The following is a 21,802-nucleotide window of genomic DNA, read 5'->3' as shown; positions in this document are numbered from 1 at the left end:
TGCATGAGCCCTTGGGGTAAAGCGCACGTGGTGCTGGTGGGGTAATTGCGCTAAAGGGCAAAAGTTACCCTCTACCCAGGTCAATGGTATAAAGGGGGGACATTATCGTGAAGGCTGATAGTACCTTGGGGACACAGTTCATGATAAACCTTATGGGCAAGGCGACCCAATATTTAGAGAAAAAAGGCTCAGGGGGTTACTCAATTAACAGGGAACAGGTAGTTGAGCCCTGGGATCACAGGTTGGTCAAAGAGTTCCAGGGGATGGCATCGTTCAGACCATGTGTAGCAGTAGAGAGACGGTATATCCATCTCTGCTCTTTGCTAAGTAGTTTCTTGTCGTTATTGATGGGGCTTTCAGGGATTTGCTCAATGACTGTCCAGGTAAAGTCATTGGGTGTGTGGTAGTGGGTGATGAAATGGTTAGTCAACTTACTGATGTTCTTCTTGCATCGCATGGTGCTACGATGCTCGGTTATCCTGGTTCTGACTTTGCGTGTAGTCATCCCCACATATCTGAGGCCACACATGCATGTAAGTAAGTAAATCACATTCCGTGAGTTACAATTGGTATGGCTCCTTTGGGACCAGATTTTGTTGGGTTCGAGGTTCAAAGTTTTGGTGTGAGATGTGAGATGGCACACACTGCAGTCGTTGCAGGGGTAGTGTTCTGTTACCCTGGGCAGGCCCCATGCATTGAGTATTGTGTTCTCTGGTGGTTTTGGTGGTGGTTTCGGTCGGGTGCTGACTAGTTGGTCTCGTAGGTTGTGGCACCTCTTGTAAGCAAACCTGGGTAGTTCCCAATTCCTCTGTCCTGAATTGATGATTCTCCAATGTTTCTTGATGATTTTTGCAACCTCATTGGAGGCAGTATTGTAAGTGGTGACACAGGTAGTTGGTTGTTCCTCATCTTCTTTGGTGATGTCTTCAAGCAGAGCTTCACGGTTTTGGTTTCTGGCCCTTTTCTGTGTTTTCTTAATAATGGCCTTTGGGTAACCGCGGTTTCCTAGTTTAGTGGCTAGGTCTGCTGATTGTGATTTGTAATCACTCACATTCGTGCAGTTTCTTCTAATACGGAGAAACTGGCCAAATGGTAAGTTTTCTTTGAGAGGGCGAGGGTGGAAACTGGTGTAGTGAAGCAATGAGTTCCTCGCTGTGGGTTTGTAATAAGTGGTGGTGACGAGGGTTCCATCCTTAGCTGTTATTTCCAGGTCTAGGAAAGGGAGTTGGTGGTTGCTGGCTGTGCTAGTGAAGTTCAAATATGGGTCTCTGCTGTTAAGCCAGTTTAAAAAGCTATCCAGCTCGTGCTGTGAGCCCTGCCAGATGACCAGTATATCATCAATATACCTGTGCCATTTCAGGATATGATGTCTGAACGGGTTGGATTCCACAGCGATATTGGTGCTTTCAAAGTGATGTACATATAATCCAGCCACACTCGGCGCGAAAACACTGCCCGTGGATGTTCCGTTTGTTTGCAGGTAAAAGGTGCCGTCGTACTCAAAATAATTTTCTTTGAGGGCGAGGGTTGCACAGGCCAGTACGAAGCTACGATTCTTCCAGGATCACCCTGGCCTTACCACACCCCGAGGAGCTTCGTACTGGCCTGTGCAACCCTCATATCCTGAAATGGCACCTCTCTCACCACTGTTGTAAATATCGTTTTTTTAAACCACTTCACTAACGAAGTTCTAGTGCGATCTTTCACCATAATGGTACCACCAGTACCATTACACTTGAGCCGCTTATAGCCTGCACCCCACCGCTATTAAGCCGGCTGTCATAACCTATGATCAATATCTCCTAGTGACTCTTTCTCCTCTGTATGTTTTGTCCTTGTCCTTTTATGTTATATGTACAGGTGATCTTGAGAAGGGAATCCCTCCTCTCACAGTTAGATACACTTTAGGGCGTGTAGACACATAGCCTGCACTACACACCCACTAGTTTTAATTACACACACCCTTTTATCAGTCCTGAAGAAAGCCAGCATATTGATAAGGCACTGGCTGAAACATGTTGACACTCTAAAGGACATGGGAGGTCGTAACTCGCCTCTAACGTCCCACAGCCTTATTTTTAACCGCTGACGGAGGCCCAGATAATAAAGCGTCTTTACCCTCTGGGTACTGGGACCCCCGCCAAGCCATTTTAAACTCACAAACTTATCACCCTTCACCGCACACACAGTGACATACCTGCTCCGCTGTAATCAGGCGTCGTACCACACCCGGGACACGCTAGGTGTCACTGGGTGGGCCCGATGATGAAGCATGCCACCAACTAGGTTGGTGGGTGAGGGCTTTCTAAAGACACCCAGCAGGTGCCACCACCAATTGACAAAACTAAACTGAGTCACCATGATCCTTATAATATAAATATCATGCCAACCCCATTCTTAGCTAGTCTCTTTTTGATTAATTGACTGTTTTTATATTTGCCACAGCACAGATACAGCTAGATTGTGGCACTATGAAAATGGACAACACCTTGGCCATACTGTTACTAATTACTGAGCAACTGACCATGAAGCTGGTTAAATTATGGCCTGCTTCCTGGACTATAAAACAATATTTGACTGAGTCAATATGAGATTGCTGTGCTCCAAACTGAACAAATGGGAAAATTGCCACTGCTTTTGTTGGCTACAATGACCCTGTACTGAGACAGTTGGATCAGGATTAAGTAATGCATGGGCTCAACTCTCCAATATAGTCCATAAAAACAGGCTGCAAACAGAGGTTCATAATTGCACCTTTGCTGTTCAGTATATACAATGTAGATAGGGGTCTGTTTTTTGGTCTTGGCTCTAGACATAGCATGCGCTGTCTCGAAGAGACATGTTGTATTTATTTTGCGGGCTTCAGCCAGCCATATGCTTCCCATTTGTTTGCTTCATCGTCACTCCCATGTTCTTCAAACCATTTGTCGATAGCTTTTATGCTTCATACCCCTTCCTGTGTTTAAACTTTCCCTAGAGCAGAGACCAATTACTACTATCCATCCACACCTCCCATTTAATGACCATTTTAGGAGCTTTTTTTTTCTTCGTTGTTTTTGCTAGCTCCAAGCACTGTTTCAGTAAACAGGGCTGTAAATCATCTCTTTGTCTCATCACATTTGCTGAGCATTCAAAGACAGAGATCATACGTGGTTGTACGCTCTGCTCCTGTCCACCGCAGCTATTGCTGTTTGCGTGGAGGGCGGACATGTACAGCACGGCACATTCCCTGCTACGTCATACGCAAGGCGGCAGGTGGGGACTATTTCGGTGCAGATGCCACGGACGCGCAGCGGACGCCTGTAAGTTCTGTGAAGCATATTTGGGCAGTGCTTATAAACTTGTGTTTTTTGTTGTTCTAACCATTCGCTTATTCCTTTTTTTTAAACTTAGTTTTGGGACATTAGGTCGCTCTACTTATGTGCCTGTATGTTCCGACCCTGGTCCACCCTGGTCCACCGCAGCTATTATTGTCAAATAAAATTCTCTGTTGAAATTAAAAAAGAACACAGTCCCAGGAGGTGGCGTCCAGATGAAATCCTACGCAATGTGAACATACGATGAATATGTATGCTAAATTCGCAGGCAAGTACCGTAATAGAGGCTCCCAGCACTAACTCAGCAGTCAGTATCCAAATGCCGGTACAAAAGGGGGTGGTTATGGACGGAGCATCTGAATCAATCAAACACTCACACCCAGTCAAAAGATCTAGGTTTAATCCATCACCGTTCTTTAGCCCACTCTGCCACCCCAGTTCAGACATGGCTATATGCAAATCAGTCTGACCCTGTGCCCCATGCGAACAGTCCTGCCCGAACTGCCAAGCCATGTCTTCCCTGGACCGGGAACAATCATCCTCGGACCGGTTTCGGATTCATAATCCTCATCAGCCAGGCTATCTTGAATCCAGTGACCAAGTGAGCAAGGGACTCACGTCAGAGCATACCCTGCCAACTTAAGGCGAACAAAGCAATACAAAAGTTTGGGCTGGACTGTTTCCATGAGGCACAGGGTCAGACTGATTTGCATATGGCCATGTCTGAACTGGGGTGGCTGAGTGGGCTAAAGAATGGTGATGGATTAAACCCAGATCAGTTGACTGGGGGTGAGTGTTTGATTTGCTCAAACGCTCCGTCCATCATCCCCTTTTGTATCGCTCAGTATCCAAATGCCGGCATTTAGATATGGAACCTCGGTCCTACAGATCTTCTAGTAGGCACTACTGAAGCGACCTGATCCCAAGATAACCTTTTTTTCATGATTATTCAGGCCCCTATTTTGGCCTTGGGTTAATTCCCATCTGACTCCTGAGTTATTGCTGGGAGCCTCTATTACGGTATTTGCCTGCTAATTTTGCACACAGATTCATCGTATGTTCACATTGCGTAGGAGTTCATCTGGACGCCACCTCCTGGGACTGTGTTCTTTTTTATTGGATGTTGTTACATTGAACGTGGGACCTTGACTGACATACGAGTTTCTTTACATTAAGAATTCTAGTGGCTATTGTTATTTGTTGAACCGTGAATACCTTATGATTTTCATTATTCCAAGTTATAGAATCCCCAACGGATGCACAGTGCCTATCCAGTCTATGGTTTATATAATTTTATGACGCATACAATCAGACGTTATCTTTCCTTCGGAGGGGATACTTCCCTGAGAAGCCCTGACGAAGTTCTCGTTGAGAACGAAACGGGTTGGCTGAATCTTTTTCCTTTTCTGAACCAAAGTTGATCAATAAAGAACATTGAAAATTCTACGGCCAATTTCTGGACATTCTATTTCTTCCATCGCACACCATTAATTACTTGTCAAGGATCTGGAGCACAGTGGCACCACGGGACGGTTGGTGTCTGGGTTTGTTGCGCGGGAAAACACAGCAGAGAAAACCGGTACAGAGGTGCAGAAATTTTAGTCCACCGTCATCTTCGCTTTGTTGCGTGATTTTAACTTACACCTGGATGATCCAACATGTAAAATTAGCACTATCCTAATCTCTGATTTGGCAGCATTAAACATTAAGTTACATAATTTTGCCCCACGCATGAGGCGGGCCACCTACTGGATCCTATTTTCTCCAGTCAATCTAGCATTTACTGTTCCCCAGCACTCCCTCTATGCTGGTCTGACCATTTTATTACTAAGTTCTGTCTGGAACCCCCAGATAACACTTTACCCAGTATCCCCACCTTAAGAACAATAACTAGACACAACTGCTTTAAACAATATTTTGTGTTCTCATGTGCCCATCTCTAAACAAATGGTGAATACGCTCTCGGTTTCTGTGCCCAAATGGCTTCTCAATGCCATTGATACCTGTCTCCCTCTTTCCCAAAAAAGGGTTAATAATCATCGTCCTCCAGCGCCCTGGTTTACTGAACGCTGAAAACAGCGAAGGCCAAATGTAAGGCAATGGAACGAAGGTGGAGAAGGAACTATGCTTCCGATTCCAAAACTATTTATAAAAAGGCAAAAAAAAGCGTACCATAATCTCTGCAGGTCAGCCCGAGCTGAATATGTATCAACTACCATCTCCGATGCTCTGAACTGTTCTAAAACACTTTTTTGTATGGTTAAGGAGCTCACTGGATCTAAATCCCAATCTAGGCTCACCTCACTTAATAAACGGCAATGTGAAGACCTGGCTACTTATTTTGTCCAGAAAGTTGAGAATATATTACCCGCCTTCACTGCAACTTACTAAATCCCTCCAATGAGTATCTGCACCATCCTCAATGTACAATATCCGTTCTGATCAAGAGAAGGCGCTTTGCGCACCTCCTAACAATCTGGATACATGGCCATTATTAAAGGTAGCTTCCTTTAAAGGACTTTTAGACAGTATCAAATCAGGATCATCCAGGGACCCTTTGCCTATCTCAATGCTCCAGCAGCTTGAGCCGCCATCTCTGCTTGTCATTATAGACCTTTTGAATGCCTCCGTACAGGAAGCCATAGTTCCACCAGATTGCAAGTATGCCATGGTGCTCTCTCTTCTCAAAAAGGCCAACACGGACCCTGACTTACCCTCCAACTATCAGCCCATTTCTTTGCTACTGGCCTTTTCAAGAATCTTGGAGAAACATAGCAACGCTCAGCTCTCTAATTTTGTTGAAACCCAATGGTTCCTTCATCCCTCTCAATCGTGCTTTAGAGCTGTTTTTTCAACTGAAACTAGTCTATTGGGGGTAACGGAAAGATTGCATCGTCATCTGGGTGCTGGAGAAACAGTGGCCCTTATTGTGCTGGACTTAAGCGCAGCATTTGACACGGTGTCTGACACGGTGTCTGACACTGTGTTAGCACAAACCTTAAGATCATTAGGCATCTGTGGCTCAGCTTTAAACTGGCTCATTTTTTTTCTTGCCAATCGCACTTTCCAAGTCTTTTCCCCAACAGCCAGCTCTGATATCCATTCATCATCCTATGGAGTACCTCAGGGCTCCATTCTTAGCCCTTTACTTTTCAACTTATACGTCAGACCTCTAGCCGATGTTGCGGAAGAGGCTGGGTTGTCCCCGTTTTCTTATGCGGACGACTTCCAGATTATCTTCTCTCTCTCTATGGAGAGTGCAGCTGGGTCGTCCCCCATCCAGCTGGGCTTGAGTAAAATTGCATCATGGATGCAGTTAAACTATCTCAAGCTCAACGGAGAGAAAACCGAGTTCTTGATACTTGGTACATATAAAGATCTCTGGGGCCACAACATTGGCCCAGTGAGATGGGTGCACTTCCTTTACCCTCCTGCCAAATCTGTAACTTGGGCGTCATCACAGATGACTCACTAACTATGCATCATCAAGCTGTCAAGGTGTCAGCCACATGTTTTACCATCTTGAAGTGGCTAAAAAAGATCATTTGGATGCTACCTGAGCCCACCTAGACAACAGTAGTCCAGGCTTTAATCACTGCAAGACTACGGTAATGTTCTCTACCTAGGATCCAACAAGGAGGTGACTCGTAGCCTGCAGATAGTTCAGAACTCTGCCGCAAGAATACTTTGCCAGGTTCCTAGGGCCGCCTCTGTCTCTGGCTACCTACGGGACCTGCATTGGCTCAGGGTGGAGAACCGAATAAAATTCAAATCCCTGAGCTACATGTTCAAAATTAAAACAGGGGCTTCCCTTCAGTACCTGCAGTCTCTGGTCTGCCCCTATGGCCCTCCCCGATGTCTTCGCTCATCCACTCAAGGGAAGTTCTCTGTGCCCAGAATCAGACTATCCCGGATGGGTGGTAGATCGTTTGCATATCTTGGTTCCTCACTTTGGAATGCCCTTCCCACAGCTATTCGGAACGAAACGGTGTATGCCCAATTTAAAAAATCATTGAAGACTTGGCTTTTTAACCAATAATCCTGTAAGCTTTTACACAGTCTCTGATCTGCCTCGTAGCGGGAAACCCCTTTTGGGTAGCTGTTGCGCCTTATAAATTCAATAAATAATAATAATGTCAGACACTGGTTTCAGAGGGCGCCATAATTATTTAAAGTTCCTTTCTTTTGATTAACACTTCACAGCACATTATCATGCAGCAAAAGGGTGCAGATGCATATTGAAGGATGCTACAGTGGACAAATGAAATGCTTTGCTGTAGTCCGCTGTGCCACATAAACGCGGCAGGCTGGTAAGTACACGGGAGCCTTGTTACACGCATGCTGTGAGCTCACAGGAAGCCCTTCTCTGACACATCTTTTCCATTAACTTTTTTTCTTTTGAGGGTTCTTTGTACGGTTTTGAGTATGCATGAAGAATGGCGCACTACCTGATAGCAGTGAATTATAGCGATATACAACAAAGGAGAATATGGTGCTACTAGGCCAGAGGAAACCCCAATAACCCCTGATGGCAGTGGCAAGGGCCCACTCAGTAAATGTAACAAAAGTCCTGTGCACACGTTGAGATATATGTAAGAGAGTGTCTTAATCAAGAAACACAATGCAACAGCAGTAATGAAGACAAGGTAGACACCAGTTGACGGTTTCTTTTCAGGTGAGATATATTTGAATCTTCTTCTTCAGAAGGAAAACATCAAGGAAAAAAACAGATGACACGAGTTTCGTTTGTTAAACTGATTACTTTAATATATCTGTGAAGCTTCAGTGCATGCAGCGGCCAATGTTTAAAATATATGGATCTACACTCACTCCGTCTCTTGTAGCCTTTTTCTCCCTCCCTCCCACCCGCCCCATCCCAACCCAGCCAGATGGCCCTCACAACTGAACACACTACTTTATCTTCCAGGAAATCGATCTTACACCATTAAACAAGACCCCAGTCTTCCTCCCCTTGTAGCCTTGGGTACAGCCTGACCTCTCCTCGCCCTGACAATCCACTTTATCATGTAATAAAATTGCATCTGTTTTTTTGTAGGAAGTTGGCTTTCTATATAGTTGCTATAATGAAGTACACTGGGTAGAGAGTCCAGGAAGATAATACTAATGCTCTATATGTGGTAGCGTGGGTAAGCATTTAGGCTTATCGGAGGGTAGTCCTAACCATTTGTTGTACTTGTGGAGGCAATAAATGACACACACAATCAAAGAATAAATCTGTGACCAGTTTACAAAAATAACACAGATTTACATGTAATTTTTCAGACCAAGAATTTCATTCTACATGAAGTTGTTTTGAAGACATGCATTTTTCAAGTTCGCAAAATAAACCACTTGTGTGCGCAATTACGCACTATTGAAGTCAATGGGAGAAAATAGAAAATCAGTTGGATTTCAAAGTTCACCATTGGGATTTAGGTAAGTAGCAAGGCCAGGCCCTTTGTTCCGCCAGAGGATTCTCAGGAGTGTCCTGGATTTGGCTGGGAGCAGGGTGCTAAAATCGTGGGGAGCTAGTGCGCTACGAAGAAGGGGACCACTTGAAAACACACTGCACAAGGGGACTTAAAGGAAAGACCGCTGGGTCCCACTTGAGGGAGCAGGTCACAAAGGCTTCAGGGCCATGGGAGCACAGCTGGTTCGTCAGTGCCTAGGCCAGCCAGCTGCAGGCAGGGCTGGACTGGACTGGCTGTAGCGGGCACTGGGCATTTCTCCAGTGGGCCGCCAGGGTGAGGGCCGGTTTTGGGCCCCTAGGGGGCCGTTTTTGTACCGGGGCCGGCAATATCGGCCCCCTGTAACAAAATCGGCCGAAACAGGCCATAGAAAACAGCTCGCCCGGGCCGGTTTGAATTCCCAGTCCGGCCCCGTACCTCCACTCCAAGGGAAATCTTTGGTAATTGGCAGAAGGTTGAAGGAGCTCCGGGGTTCTTGGAGGCTTCACAGTTGCAGGATGAGGCAGCACACCAGCATTGTTGAGTCCTTAAGGTAGCCGGCAGGGTTTGGCGCCAATTTTCTGCAGCAGGGATTCAGTCTTTAGGTCAGCAGGTCTTCTTTCTCCTTATCCTCTCTGTGTCCGTTGAATCTAAGTTCAGGGTCCTGGGATGGCACCTAAGTTCTACATTTAGGGGTGTTAGAGTAGATCACAGGTAGTAGCCAATGGGCTATCTAGCTTTAGTCTGTCTACACCCGCTAAGTGACCACTTCCTGTGGGAAGGGGCACTCCCCTGACCCTAATTGGCTAATTCTCTCTCAAACCAAGATGGAGGGAAATGAAAAGTGGGCTCTACATCACCTGCCCCACCTTAGGGGTGGTGCTGGCTAAATAGGGACCCACCTCCTAATTTAACTAATTTTCCCACCTGTCCTCCCCCCAAATGTGGAACAGGAAAGGGGGGGGTTCATCTCCCATTATCTTGAGATGCCTGGGTCATATTTTAAAGGTGGCATCGCCTTTGAACTTTCCTGCCTTGGTTTGCCATCCTGGCCTGGAAGCACCTCAGCCCAGAGCAGACTTTGTTCCTGGCCTCTGAGAGTGTTGGCTCTCATCGCATGAGGTTAGAAACATATCAGGCGGTAGCAGGCTGGCTAAGACTAGTCAGTGCCCACACCAGTGCTTGGTAGGTTTTCAAGGGAACCTCTAAGAAGGTCTACTGTGTGCATTTATTAATAAATCCAAACACTGGCATCAGTGAGAATTTATTAAGATGAGATGTTTGGTACCAAACATTTTAGGGTACAGTGAACGTATCATGGAGCTTGAAAACTCGTAATGACAAGTATCCAGCCCATGCACTCTCAATGGCTTCCCTATGCACTTACACCATCAAAGAATGGCTCAGATATTGCAGGGTTAAATCTGCTCATACAAATAGATTCACACATGGGATATAGTGCATCCTGCTTAAAGGATATAAGACCTGCAGTAGGGGTGACTTACTAATACCTCATGCAGCGCATGGCACAGCATGCCATGTTGACTCTTCGCTTTCCTCTGCCCTAAGACACACAGCCTCCAATGGCAACTTGGATGGTCTTGGTGAGGGGTCTCTGGGGTGGCACAATTTGTACTGCAGGCATTGTTGACCCTTCAGTACCTATGCCTTAGGTACCAGGGGTACCATTTACTAGGGACTTAATGGGGTTACTCAAGTTGTGATAATCGTGGTACAGTTTTAGGAAAGAGATCTGGCACTGGGAACCTGGGGCTCGATTAGGATTGCGGTGATTCCGCATCCTCTGGGCCGGTGGAAGCCACCCGCCGCAATGTTAAATATTCGGGATGTGACCGCCAGGGTGGGGGTCACATCCTAATTCCACTGAAGGGACCGCCGCTGCCCCTGCGGACGGTCCCTCCACCTCAGGGGTGGCGGACGGACGCAGGCCCGTCCACCATCCTAATAGGCGCCCTGGTTAGCAGGGACTCAGTGCACTTTCAATTCGATATCACATCATACACCAGGCAAAAAGTGTGGGCTAAACATGACAAAAGAAGCGTGTTCCTATCATTTTTATTTTCTGTTTTATTCCATTACTCTCTTGCGATCTCTTCAGTGATCATAGTTGGGACGCAATACTAGCTTTGTGGCCCCATGTACTAGCACTCTGAACAAGAGGGAACTAAGCGTGCTGGTATGAATATGGTTCAGGGATTCAAGTCTGACAGCTTTAAATGCTTACCCAACTGGCAGCTCTATGAAAAGTGTGTCTACCATGCAACCACTAGACACATTACATTTTTCACTTGTTCCATGCGCTCACTTGTCATATGTGTTTGCATTTTTTTACTTGCTGTTTAGCCTGCTTGCGGCCTATGCCCTCTTGCTCTAGTTACATCGAATAATGCACTGTGTGACTGTTTGTTGCAAGTCCTTGCTGCCAAGTTATGGAATTCCTTGCCTGTCCATATCCGGGCCATCGAGGGGCTTCTCGCTTTTAGGAAGGCGGTAAAAACCTTCCTTTTCCCCTTGGCACCTTAGCTCCGTTGTTGTTGTGTTGTGTTTTCTCCTTTTGTCCGGTCCCCTTGGTTCTGTTCTCGCGCCAGGACGCCCCTTTGCTGGGGCATCTGCGCGCGTAATAAATCCGGATAACATAACATAACATAACATATGTTTGCTAATTACATATGTCTACTGCTTACATACAGGGCCGAACTGGCAAGTCAGACTAGCCCTGGCAATTAAGTAGGGGTGCTGGTGGGAAACAATGCTGCTGCTTTTGGTACAGGGGTCAATATTGCAGCACTGCTGTAAAACTGGCCCCAGTACCACAAATGCCCCCCACCGGTCTAAAACAAGCCCTCGCCCTTCCCGCTCACCGAGAAAACGCCCGGTGCCCGCTATGGCCAGTCTGGCCCTTCTTACATATGTCCCCCTGTTGCCTCTAGTTACTTGCTGCAAATTTCTGCTTATTTCTTCTGACCGTTTGACAGGATTTGCAGTGCACTGCTTGTCCTTTTCTGTTCCAAGACATCTTCAGCACGGTATAATTTAGATGGCTCTGTGGAACACACACCCATTTCCCGGAGAATTTACTGACTTCACACGTGGTGAGTGTGATGCCCAGTCAGCTTGCAGCAGTTACAATTACAGTTTACTGCCACAGTGCCTCACGCAGGAGTAAGATTCTAATCTCTCCTGATCCAGAGGTCTAAGTGTGTGGGATGGAATAATTTTGATACTTTAAATGCTTCAGTTGTAGTGTCATTCAGTGAGTCCCCTGTGATGTGAAACCGAAGCTGGGAAGACAGCTAAACAAGCCTTCCTGCCAGGTTGCCTGATGGCCTGAAAGAAATGCAAATGTGCGCACCGAGTTATGCTGCAAATGCAAAGGTAATCTGCAAATGTATAGGATGCTTAGTAGACGGTACTGGCTTTAATTGATCGAATCACTTGAAGCTTTGTGATGACAAAGATTTATTATTTTTGAGTGGTAGTGCAAAGAGTTAACAACTGAGTTGGGAAGTGTGTGCTTTTAATTGTATTTGTATTTATATAGCGCTTACTGCACCTGGAGGTGTTAAAGGGACAGTTATGTATATAGATTGCATTATGGACAATCTGGGTATTACTGAAATCTATATTTTGGATGCAACATTTTATCTTAAATCATTTGCACATTTTGTTGCAGTATATCTTGTAATGTGTGTAATGCAAGTTTAAAATAGTGACTTAGATATTCACAGTGCTTTCTGTCACAGTCTGTGACCTCGCAGCACTTAAAATACACAAATCACTAGTACTCACTGCACCAACCAAGATTTCATTCTGTGACTCTCTGGTTGCACACAGACCTCTTCAGTGCATTAACTAATAGAGGTTTCATAATGTACTACAGTGCATTTCCCACTGAATAACACATTTTTTTCATTTATTTTTCATTTAAGCTGCACGTTATTTTATATGTGGCTACCTGACAGTGAAGCACCAAAAAAACATGCAGAATTTTTTTTTTTTAGCAAAACCTTTAACAACGCCCCCACTCTCACTGACCCCACCTCCTCTACATGCATCACAATTCTCATACTTTTATTTAATGTACTTCAACCGTGCTCTCATTCCTCAATTAAAACATGATCTGTGTCCAATTTACTAGCTTTGTTAACTATGCGCTTATCTAATAAAGCAGATCAACTGTCTGTACTGGAAAGCTGTACAAAAGAGGGTGGTGATAGATTGAGCATCTGAACCAATCAAACACTCACACCCAGTCAACAGATCTGGGTTTAAACCATCACCGTTCTTTAGCCCACTCTGCCACCCCAGTTCAGACATGGCCATATGCAAATCAGTCTGACCCTGTGCCTCATGGGAACAGTCAAGCCCGAACTGCCAAGCCATGCCTTCCCTGGACCGGAAACAAGCTTCCTAGGACCGTTTTCTGGAATTACAGCGTCTTCAGCCAGGCTTGCTTGAATCCAGTGGCAAAGTGAGCAAGAGACTCAAGTCTGAGCATACCCTGCCAACTTATGGCGAACAAAGCGGTATAAAAGGGGGTGGTGATGGACGGAGCATCTGAACCAATCAAACACTCACACCCAGTCAACAGATATGGGTGTAATCCATCCCCGTTCTTTAGCCCACTCTGCAACCCCAGTTCAGACGTGGCCATATAACACCCTGAAAGTACTTGACTAGGATGCTTGATTCCGGTCCAGGAAAGACATGGCTTGGCAGTTCGGGTTGGACTGTTCCCATGAGGCACAGGGTCAAGGCTGATTTGCATATGACTTATAACAACAAAGAGTGTCCAGGAGTCGCCGCTCAATGTTTATACTCTAGACCCCTCAACCAGTGACTATATAAAGTAGACTGTGTGTACTCAGATGTGAAAAACATTTAACTACTCATATATACGGCATGCAACATGGGTAGGAATTTTTCCCATCAGTTGCCGATCTGTACCACCATTATTACATCATGTGGGTTCTCCTTACCCAGGAGTTAGTATACAAGATCAATCACACTTTAACAGGTGTGAAGAGTGGGGAGACCGATGTAAAATGTTTGTGTGATGGTATCAAAATATGGTGTTTTTTTAAATAAAAGGTTATACATCTGAGGGAAAGCAGTGCAGTGAGTGTATAGTGATGAGTGAATAAAATTGGGTGAAACTGAGTAGAAAAGTGATTTATTAGTATCTCTCAGACCCCAAGATTAAAAAACAAGTGAAAGGTAGATTTGACAGAATATCTACCAGCAGGAGGTCAACATGTTTCTGCATACCATCGGAAGATTTTCCTTATGCATTCGTCAGGACCTAGATGGTGCTACTGCTTACAAATTAATAAGTGAAGTTTAAAAGGGAAAAATTTCACCTGAAAAGCAGGTGTAGAATCTCCACCACAGTCTACAAAAGTCACATAGGAGACAAAGAAAAGAGAAAAACATTACAGATATTAGAGAATGCACTAAATACATCGTGCTATTCTAGTGGTCACGTATTAACATTTAGACAGACGTGATAACACTCACCCAAAACTTGTGGGGATGGCGCCTCACCTCACCTGGCAGCAGCTCAGGTAGAATAGGAGCACCGCTCTGTTTAGCAAAACATAATCACAGGGACACTCAACCAATTCCGTTAAAAACAAGGCAAAAGAACTATAATTCATGTCTCCGATAACATGAGAGACAGCTTGTGAGTTTTCAAAATGTCATCGGTATCGTACCGGAGTAGTCATATAAGTATAGACTTCTACCACTGTTAGGCTAGGTGCTCGTAGCGAACAGGGTTGTCTAACCGGATTACGTAACCACACTCTTACCTCTCCGTCGGTGTCTCCAAGCGTCCCTCTGGGCTGTTCTGTTCTCGGTGCCTCCCCAGAACAGCCCAGAGGGACGCTTGGAGACACCGACGGAGAGGTAAGAGTGTGGTTACGTAATCCGGTTAGACAACCCTGTTCGCCACGAGCACCTAGCCTAACAGTGGTAGAAGTCTATACTTATATGACTACTCCGGTACGATACCGATGACATTTTGAAAACTCACAAGCTGTCTCTCATGTTATCGGAGACATGAATGATAGTTCTTTTGCCTTGTTTTTAACGGAATTGGTTGAGTGTCCCTGTGATTATGTTTTGCTAAACAGAGCGGTGCTCCTATTCTACCTGAGCTGCTGCCAGGTGAGGTGAGGCGCCATCCCCACAAGTTTTGGGTGAGTGTTATCACGTCTGTCTAAATGTTAATACGTGACCACTAGAATAGCACGATGTATTTAGTGCATTCTCTAATATCTGTAATGTTTTTCTCTTTTCTTTGTCTCCTATGTGACTTTTGTAGACTGTGGTGGAGATTCTACACCTGCTTTTCAGGTGAAATTTTTCCCTTTTAAACTTCACTTATTAATTTGTAAGCAGTAGCACCATCTAGGTCCTGACGAATGCATAAGGAAAATCTTCCGATGGTATGCAGAAACATGTTGACCTTCTGCTGGTAGATATTCTGTCAAATCTACCTTTTACTTGTTTTTTAATCTTGGGGTCTGAGAGATACTAATAAATCACTTTTCTACTCAGTTTCACCCAATTTTATTCACTCATCACTATACACTCACTGCACTGCTTTCCCTCAGATGTATAACCTTTTATTTAAAAAAACACCATATTTTGATACCATCACACAAACATTTTACATCGGTCTCCCCACTCTTCACACCTGTTAAAGTGTGATTGATCTTGTATACTAACTCCTGGGTAAGGAGAACCCACATGATGTAATAATGGTGGTACAGATCGGCAACTGATGGGAAAAATTCCTACCCATGTTGCATGCCGTATATATGAGTAGTTAAATGTTTTTCACATCTGAGTACACACAGTCTACTTTATATAGTCACTGGTTGAGGGGTCTAGAGTATAAACATTGAGCGGCGACTCCTGGACACTCTTTGTTGTTATAAGTTGTATAGGGGCATGTGTCCAGTCTCGAGTCGTTAAACCTGCCCTCAGACCCTCCATTAGATAGTGTGTTTTGTGATTTGCATATGGCCATATCTGAACTGGGGTGGTGTGGAGTGCAAAAAAACGATGGATCTAGGCCCAGATCTCTGTACTGGGGAGAATGTATGACATTGTTCTGCATTCTGTCCATCAACTGTTGTTTTTGCATTTGTACTGGAAAGCCGGGCATCATTTTTAAGTCTCAGCCAGACAGCACATGCGCTGTCTCTTCAAGACATATTTACTGTCAGTGGGCTTGGAGGTTGCCATTCACTTACCATTGAATGGCTTCAAAGCCACTCTCAGATGCTTGCTTCCTGCTGGTCAGCTCTCCTGTGGCCACTTCCTTCTTCTCATATGATAGGTCTCGGCTAGAAAGTGCATGCACTGTCTGTGAGACGTACTCTCAAGTTAAAGAGTAGCGCTATGAGGCAGCCAGAGCTAGCTGCGTCATAGCACTTTTTTCCATAACTTTCAGCCATGTTGAATGGCAACAATGCTGCTATTCAACATGGCTAAAAGACATTGACAGCTCTAATAGCTCTTGGATTGCCGAGAACAATGGACTTTGCCAATGCTTGTTAATGAAAGACTTAGTCTTGGAGTACCTGCACGTCCGGCTTGCCTCAGGCAGGACATCATCCAACCATCCGCCTTAATTTTAGGCATTGCAGGGAAGCGAGCTGTTCCCTGCAAAAGGCCTAAGTTCCCTGATGGGGCCACCTCGCACTCCCCTGTGAAGAAGAGCAGCCCCACCCCGCCCATTATCATTCTGTGTGGGCTGATTGCCACATACAGAATGATAATGGGTCAGTCTGGGCTGGCACAGCATGTGGTGGCCTCCTACAGTCTCAGTCCTCGGCAGGGCATTCTGTCAAATGGAAGTGCAAAATCGCCCATGCTGCTGCTAGGTGAGAATCCAGTTAGGCAAGGGAAGGCGGTGAAAGAAGTTGAAAGGAAAGGATTATAGGAGCCATGGTGTAGCCATGGTTGCTGCTTTTTTTATGCAACTACCAACCATAGACAAAGCAATAGTTTGGCTTGTTGTAGGTGTAATGTTACTTGTTCCAAGTGAAACGTTACTTGTTGTATTATATATCTGGATGCAATGAAAGAAGCAACAAAAATGCCAGTCGGGCGGCACATTTTATGAAGCACATATTTTTAGATTATGTGTTTTAAGCCACACATTTTATTACATTAAACACCCTTTGGGAGAGACCTCCCCTAATTTTTTCATCCCACTTAACGCTCTGGAAACAACACCATGTCAGTCGCCCACGTCAAAGCACTGTGCATCATGCATGACTCATGCCTTCCACTTTTTCAGATTGCCTATGTGCAGGGGCATACTGAACCCTACTCCAACCCACCCCTTGCTTTAGGAACTACAGCAAGGGTGGAGTTCTTGATAGGTCTCATAATTAATGTGAAAATGTGAGTGAGTAAGTAAGTGAAGGGATGGGTGGATGGATGGCAGGATTGAAGATTATAAATGATGGATTGATGGATGAGTGAAAGGGTGGATGATGGGCGAGTGAATGGGTGGATGGATGAGTGAAATGATTGATGGATTAATGAATTGATAAGTGAAAGGATGGATTGATGAATTCATAAGTGAAAGGGTGAATGGATGGACGGATGAGTGAAAGGGTGGATGTAAGGCTGGATGAGTGAGTGAAAGGGCGGGTAGATGGACAAAACGATGGATCAATGAGTGAAGGAGTGAAAGAGTGGATGGATGAGTGAAATGATGGATGAATGATAGGTTCAATGGATGGATTCATGAGTGGATGAGTAGCTGGATGGGTGGGTGGGTGGCTGGCTGGAAGGAAGGATGGATGGCTAAGTGAAAGGGGAATTGAAAGAGGAAGGGGGATGGGTAAATGGATGACTGAACGGGTGAATGGGTGAGTTAATGGATGGATGGGTGGAAGAGTGGATGGATGGGTGGAAGAGTGGATGGATGAGTGTATGGATGATAGGGTGAAAGGGTAGATTGATGGATGAGTGAAAGGGTGGATTGAGGGATAGATAAGTGAAATGATGGATGGAAGGAAACAACGTGATGGATAGGTTTGTAAATGGATGAATATGGACATTGTTGGGCACACAGATGGAAGAACAGAATGAATGGTGAAAGACTGAATGATGGATGAAAGTATGATTACACATTGTAAGCCCCATTATCTTAAGCAACATTTCCTATACATTGACTTTCCCATTAATACGAGTGATTGTCTCTTTATAATATGTGTGTGTTTTAACGCACTCCAAAACTCTGCCCCACATACTTGGGATGAGTAGCACTATAGAAGGAATTAAATACAGATGAGAGAGGGTCTGTGTGAAGATGAAGGGGGGCCATTGGAGGGTAGTAGCAAGGCCAGACTGGCCGGACCGGGCATCAGGTGTTTTTTCTGGGAGCTGGAAAGGTGGGGGCGGTTTTGTTACCACAAAAAGACCTGCACATTTGCTTAAAGCTGCGCGTATACTGACAAACCATGAAGTGCACGATTGTCTCAACCTAATATAAACTTATTTTCACTTGTACTTTAGTGGTTGTCCATTTACTTACTTACATCAGAGAAGGCTGCGCAATAGTATATGTCTGTAAACCTTACCTTTTGTCCTGAATTTTGACCCACTGACCTGCATTTTTGTCCCGATGTTTGACCCTTTGTCCTGAATTTTTACACTTGCTGTCCTGAATTTGCACCCATGCCAGTTGGCTTGTAAATCTGCCCCGTAGCGTTCAGCTTTTGGGATGCCAGTGGGGTAATTTTAGAGTTCAGGGTGGGTATGGGTTTTGGGGGGCAGTGATAATTTTAGGGTCCAAGGTGGGTATGAGTTTTGGGATGCCAGGTGTAATTTTAGGGTTCAGGGCGGGTATGGCTTTTGGGGTGCCAGGGGAAATGTTAGGGTTCAGGGTGGATATGGGTTTTGGGGTGCCAGGGGTAATTTTGGGGTTCAGGGTGGGTATGAGTTTTGGGTTGCAAGAGGGGACATTTTAGGGTTCAGGGCGGGTATGGGTTTTGGGGTGCCAGGGGGACAATTTTAGGGGTCAGGGCAGGTATGGGTTGCCAGGGGGCTAATTTTAGGCATCAGGGAATGTATCAGTTTTAAGGGGCCAGGGGGGTAATATTAGGGTTCATAAGTGTGCTCTAATTGTTGCCCAGTTTCAAATACAGAATTCACCACTTTTTTTTACTCAGTTTAGTCTGAGCATCACCGATTCTGATTGTCTGCCATTTTAGCCCCGCCCCTATTGATTAACATTAGCCACGCCCCTTTGTTTGCCAGGTCAGCCCCTCCCTGGAAAAATTTCTGCGGATGCCCATGGCTGGACAGTAGTGGGATCGCCCCGGGTCCTTGTTCTGGCAGCTATTTGTCGCCAGATCTGGGATCCAGCCGACAGGGAAATATGCAGAATTTGTCCTGATGTCCTTTTCCAACATAGGTACACAGTTGAGCAGCGCTCACACGCTATTTGCATTCTGTTCAGTGCAGCAACCTGCAGGTAGAGAGGGGGCTTTCTTATTCTCACTTCCAGCCTGGCACAAACAAAGGCCTGAATAAAAAGTTCATCAGCCCTTTTGTTGAAGTATCATCCTTGGAGCCTAACACCTGGACGCCAATGCAGTGAAAGACAACAATGAGACACAGTTTATCCCTTCACAAGTACTCTGGAGAAACTATGACTCGGAGACAGGTTTTAGACTTTGTTCAACCCCCAATGTAAGAGATGTGCATGCAATGCAAGATTTATCTGAATTTATATGTAATCACACTATTAATGATTTAAATGTCACCTACTAATATATTTCTATGTAGTTCTTTTTTAGCCCTACTCATTCCAGCGTAGGCTGTCAAAGCGCTTATAAATCACACACAAAGACACAATAAAGAGTAAATCACATTTACAGCAATCGTTACTTAAAGCCAATGAGGGCTATAAGGAATAGGAATGACATATTGTCCACATTTGTAGACTTTATATGGTAAGAGTAAACTGTCAGGTGAAACACAAAGTCAGTCAGGCTATAAAACGTAACCTAGTGGTAAAGTTCGTCTGCTATAACAAGACATTATTAATTCACAGAGGGGCCAATCCTTGCAATATTAAAATAATAATAGATTGAGGAAAAACAATATGGATCTATTCTAAACCCAAAACTCACAGTCTGCATGCAGCTCCTTGATGCCGGTAAATAGATCAGTGTGCTATATTATTCGGAGGGCTGCAAGTATGAACTCCGAGACTGGGGAGGGTGGGGGAGGGGTGTATGTTCGTGAGAAAAAAGGGCCATACGGCGAATGGTTCTTCCTGTCACTCTCATGACAGACTCTCATTCTATCGTTTCCGCGTCCATTCCAATGTTGCATGAATTCTACATTTGTTATGTGGCTGCTTTCCCCCAGGAGGTATCCGGAAGGATAATCGGAAACCAGTCCTGGGAGTCGCTTTCCCTTCATAAACACTCTAGTCGCCTCCTAAAACTGAGCACCAAGGTCAGCACTTATAAAGTCTTTGCAACGCAGCCCTCTCCCCGCCACCCCCAACACTCACCAGTGCGGGGTCTGAGGCGGCTCCCTCTGCTCCGGGTCAGTCCTCCTCCCTCTGGTCGTGCAGTGCACGCTGGGACTCGTAGTCCGACTGCCCAAGCCTGGCTGTGCGTGCACAATTGTACATAACATAATGCTGCTTTAAAGGTTGGGATCAATCCTCCGCAGCGACCAGCCCCGCATCACACGCACTTGTCCCTCATGAGGGGCTTGGAGTGGATTAAATCATGACCTGACATCATGGTAAAACTACAATCCCCGAAATACCTGTCGCCCGATATGATCCAAGTACTACAGAAAATAGCCAATCGGAGAACGTCATCTGCCTGTATGTCATCACTTCCTCTTGCTTGGCTTTGTTTACAAAGTTAAGAGGACCAAGTCTGATTTTTTCTGCTGGATGATTGGTTAACTTAAGTGTAAGGTGGCAAAAGTCGTAACCTTAGGGAGTACGTGGTAACTGATTAGGTTATAAGTACTTATTGGATCCGTTTTGTAAGATTGCCATCTTTGCTTCAAGCAACATACAGAGTTTAAGCACCGAACATGAAGTGAAACGCGCCACGTGTTTTATTAACAAACAGATGCGTTAGCAGACAGGTTTACTTATATTTGTACATGCCACTTGTCACCACGCTCTTGCATAATGTGCCTGCTGCAGAGCTCTGCGTGCATCTAGCAAATTACACGTTTATTTCCTAGGCAAACCTAGCAGAGAGTCGAATCCAGCGCTTTCTGCAGAGTTCTGCATGTAATCCCGAGGTAACACGTTGCTATCCTGCCAGTTCAGATGGGGCATACACCGGCTGGAAAAATATGCTTGAAATCAGTAAGGCATAAGTGGGAATTCTTGCTGGGATAAGCATATTTTTCCAGCCGGTGTATGCCCCATCTGAACTGGCAGGATAGCTACGTGTTACCTCGGGATTACATGCAGAACTTTTTGCCATTTTTCTAAGGATGATAAAATGAGTATAGTGCCAACACCGCCATTGCTCCCGCCCGCTTGTACAATACACCATTACAATTCCCACCCAAAGAAACTCAGGAGGCATATTTGTGGGAAAGAACTGCAGCAGGTTTATTTCATACAACACAGGTATGACTTTTATGGTGGGTCATCTTACGGGCGATCCAAAGCAGGCAACCCCTCGCTGTCCCGCATGCCTAAGGAGCCATCTTGCACGGCGAGTCGATGCTCTGACGGTGCAGCTTTGTTATACTCCCGCCCCCCCTGTCAGTGCGGAGCGGTGTGGCACACCCCCGATCGGTTCAGGCCCCCCAACCGCCCGAAGGACTAACGGGGTGCCGTCGCGGTTTCCCGGAACCTCCTTCGGCTCCTGGTCCTTGGCTAAGGCACCCTTACTGTGCCAGGCAGAGGTACCCTTACTATACCCTTCTGCCGCAGAGGTACCCTTACTGTCCCCGTCTGCTTCCAGATCGCCCTGTAGTCCGCCACAGCTCTGG

At 45.4% G+C, this 21,802-nt stretch overlaps 1 protein-coding gene across 1 annotated transcript in view; it reads right to left on the bottom strand.

The window, feature by feature from the left end:
* The window catches only part of FCSK (fucose kinase), a 1,017,185-nt gene extending 996,795 nt beyond the window's left edge, over positions 1-20,390 (bottom strand). Inside the window, exon 1 of the mRNA XM_086945277.1 lies at positions 20,340-20,390. The gene's annotated coding sequence lies outside the window, so the exon portion shown is untranslated. The remainder of the gene's footprint in view (positions 1-20,339) is intronic.
* Between the last annotated feature and the right edge of the window lie 1,412 nt (positions 20,391-21,802).

Source organism: Lissotriton vulgaris, chromosome 12 (assembly GCF_964263255.1).
Source record: "Lissotriton vulgaris chromosome 12, aLisVul1.2, whole genome shotgun sequence".
NCBI lineage: Eukaryota > Metazoa > Chordata > Amphibia > Caudata > Salamandridae > Lissotriton > Lissotriton vulgaris.
The sequence above is the reverse complement of the archived record's forward strand: the minus strand, read 5'-3'. Positions and strand labels throughout refer to the sequence as shown.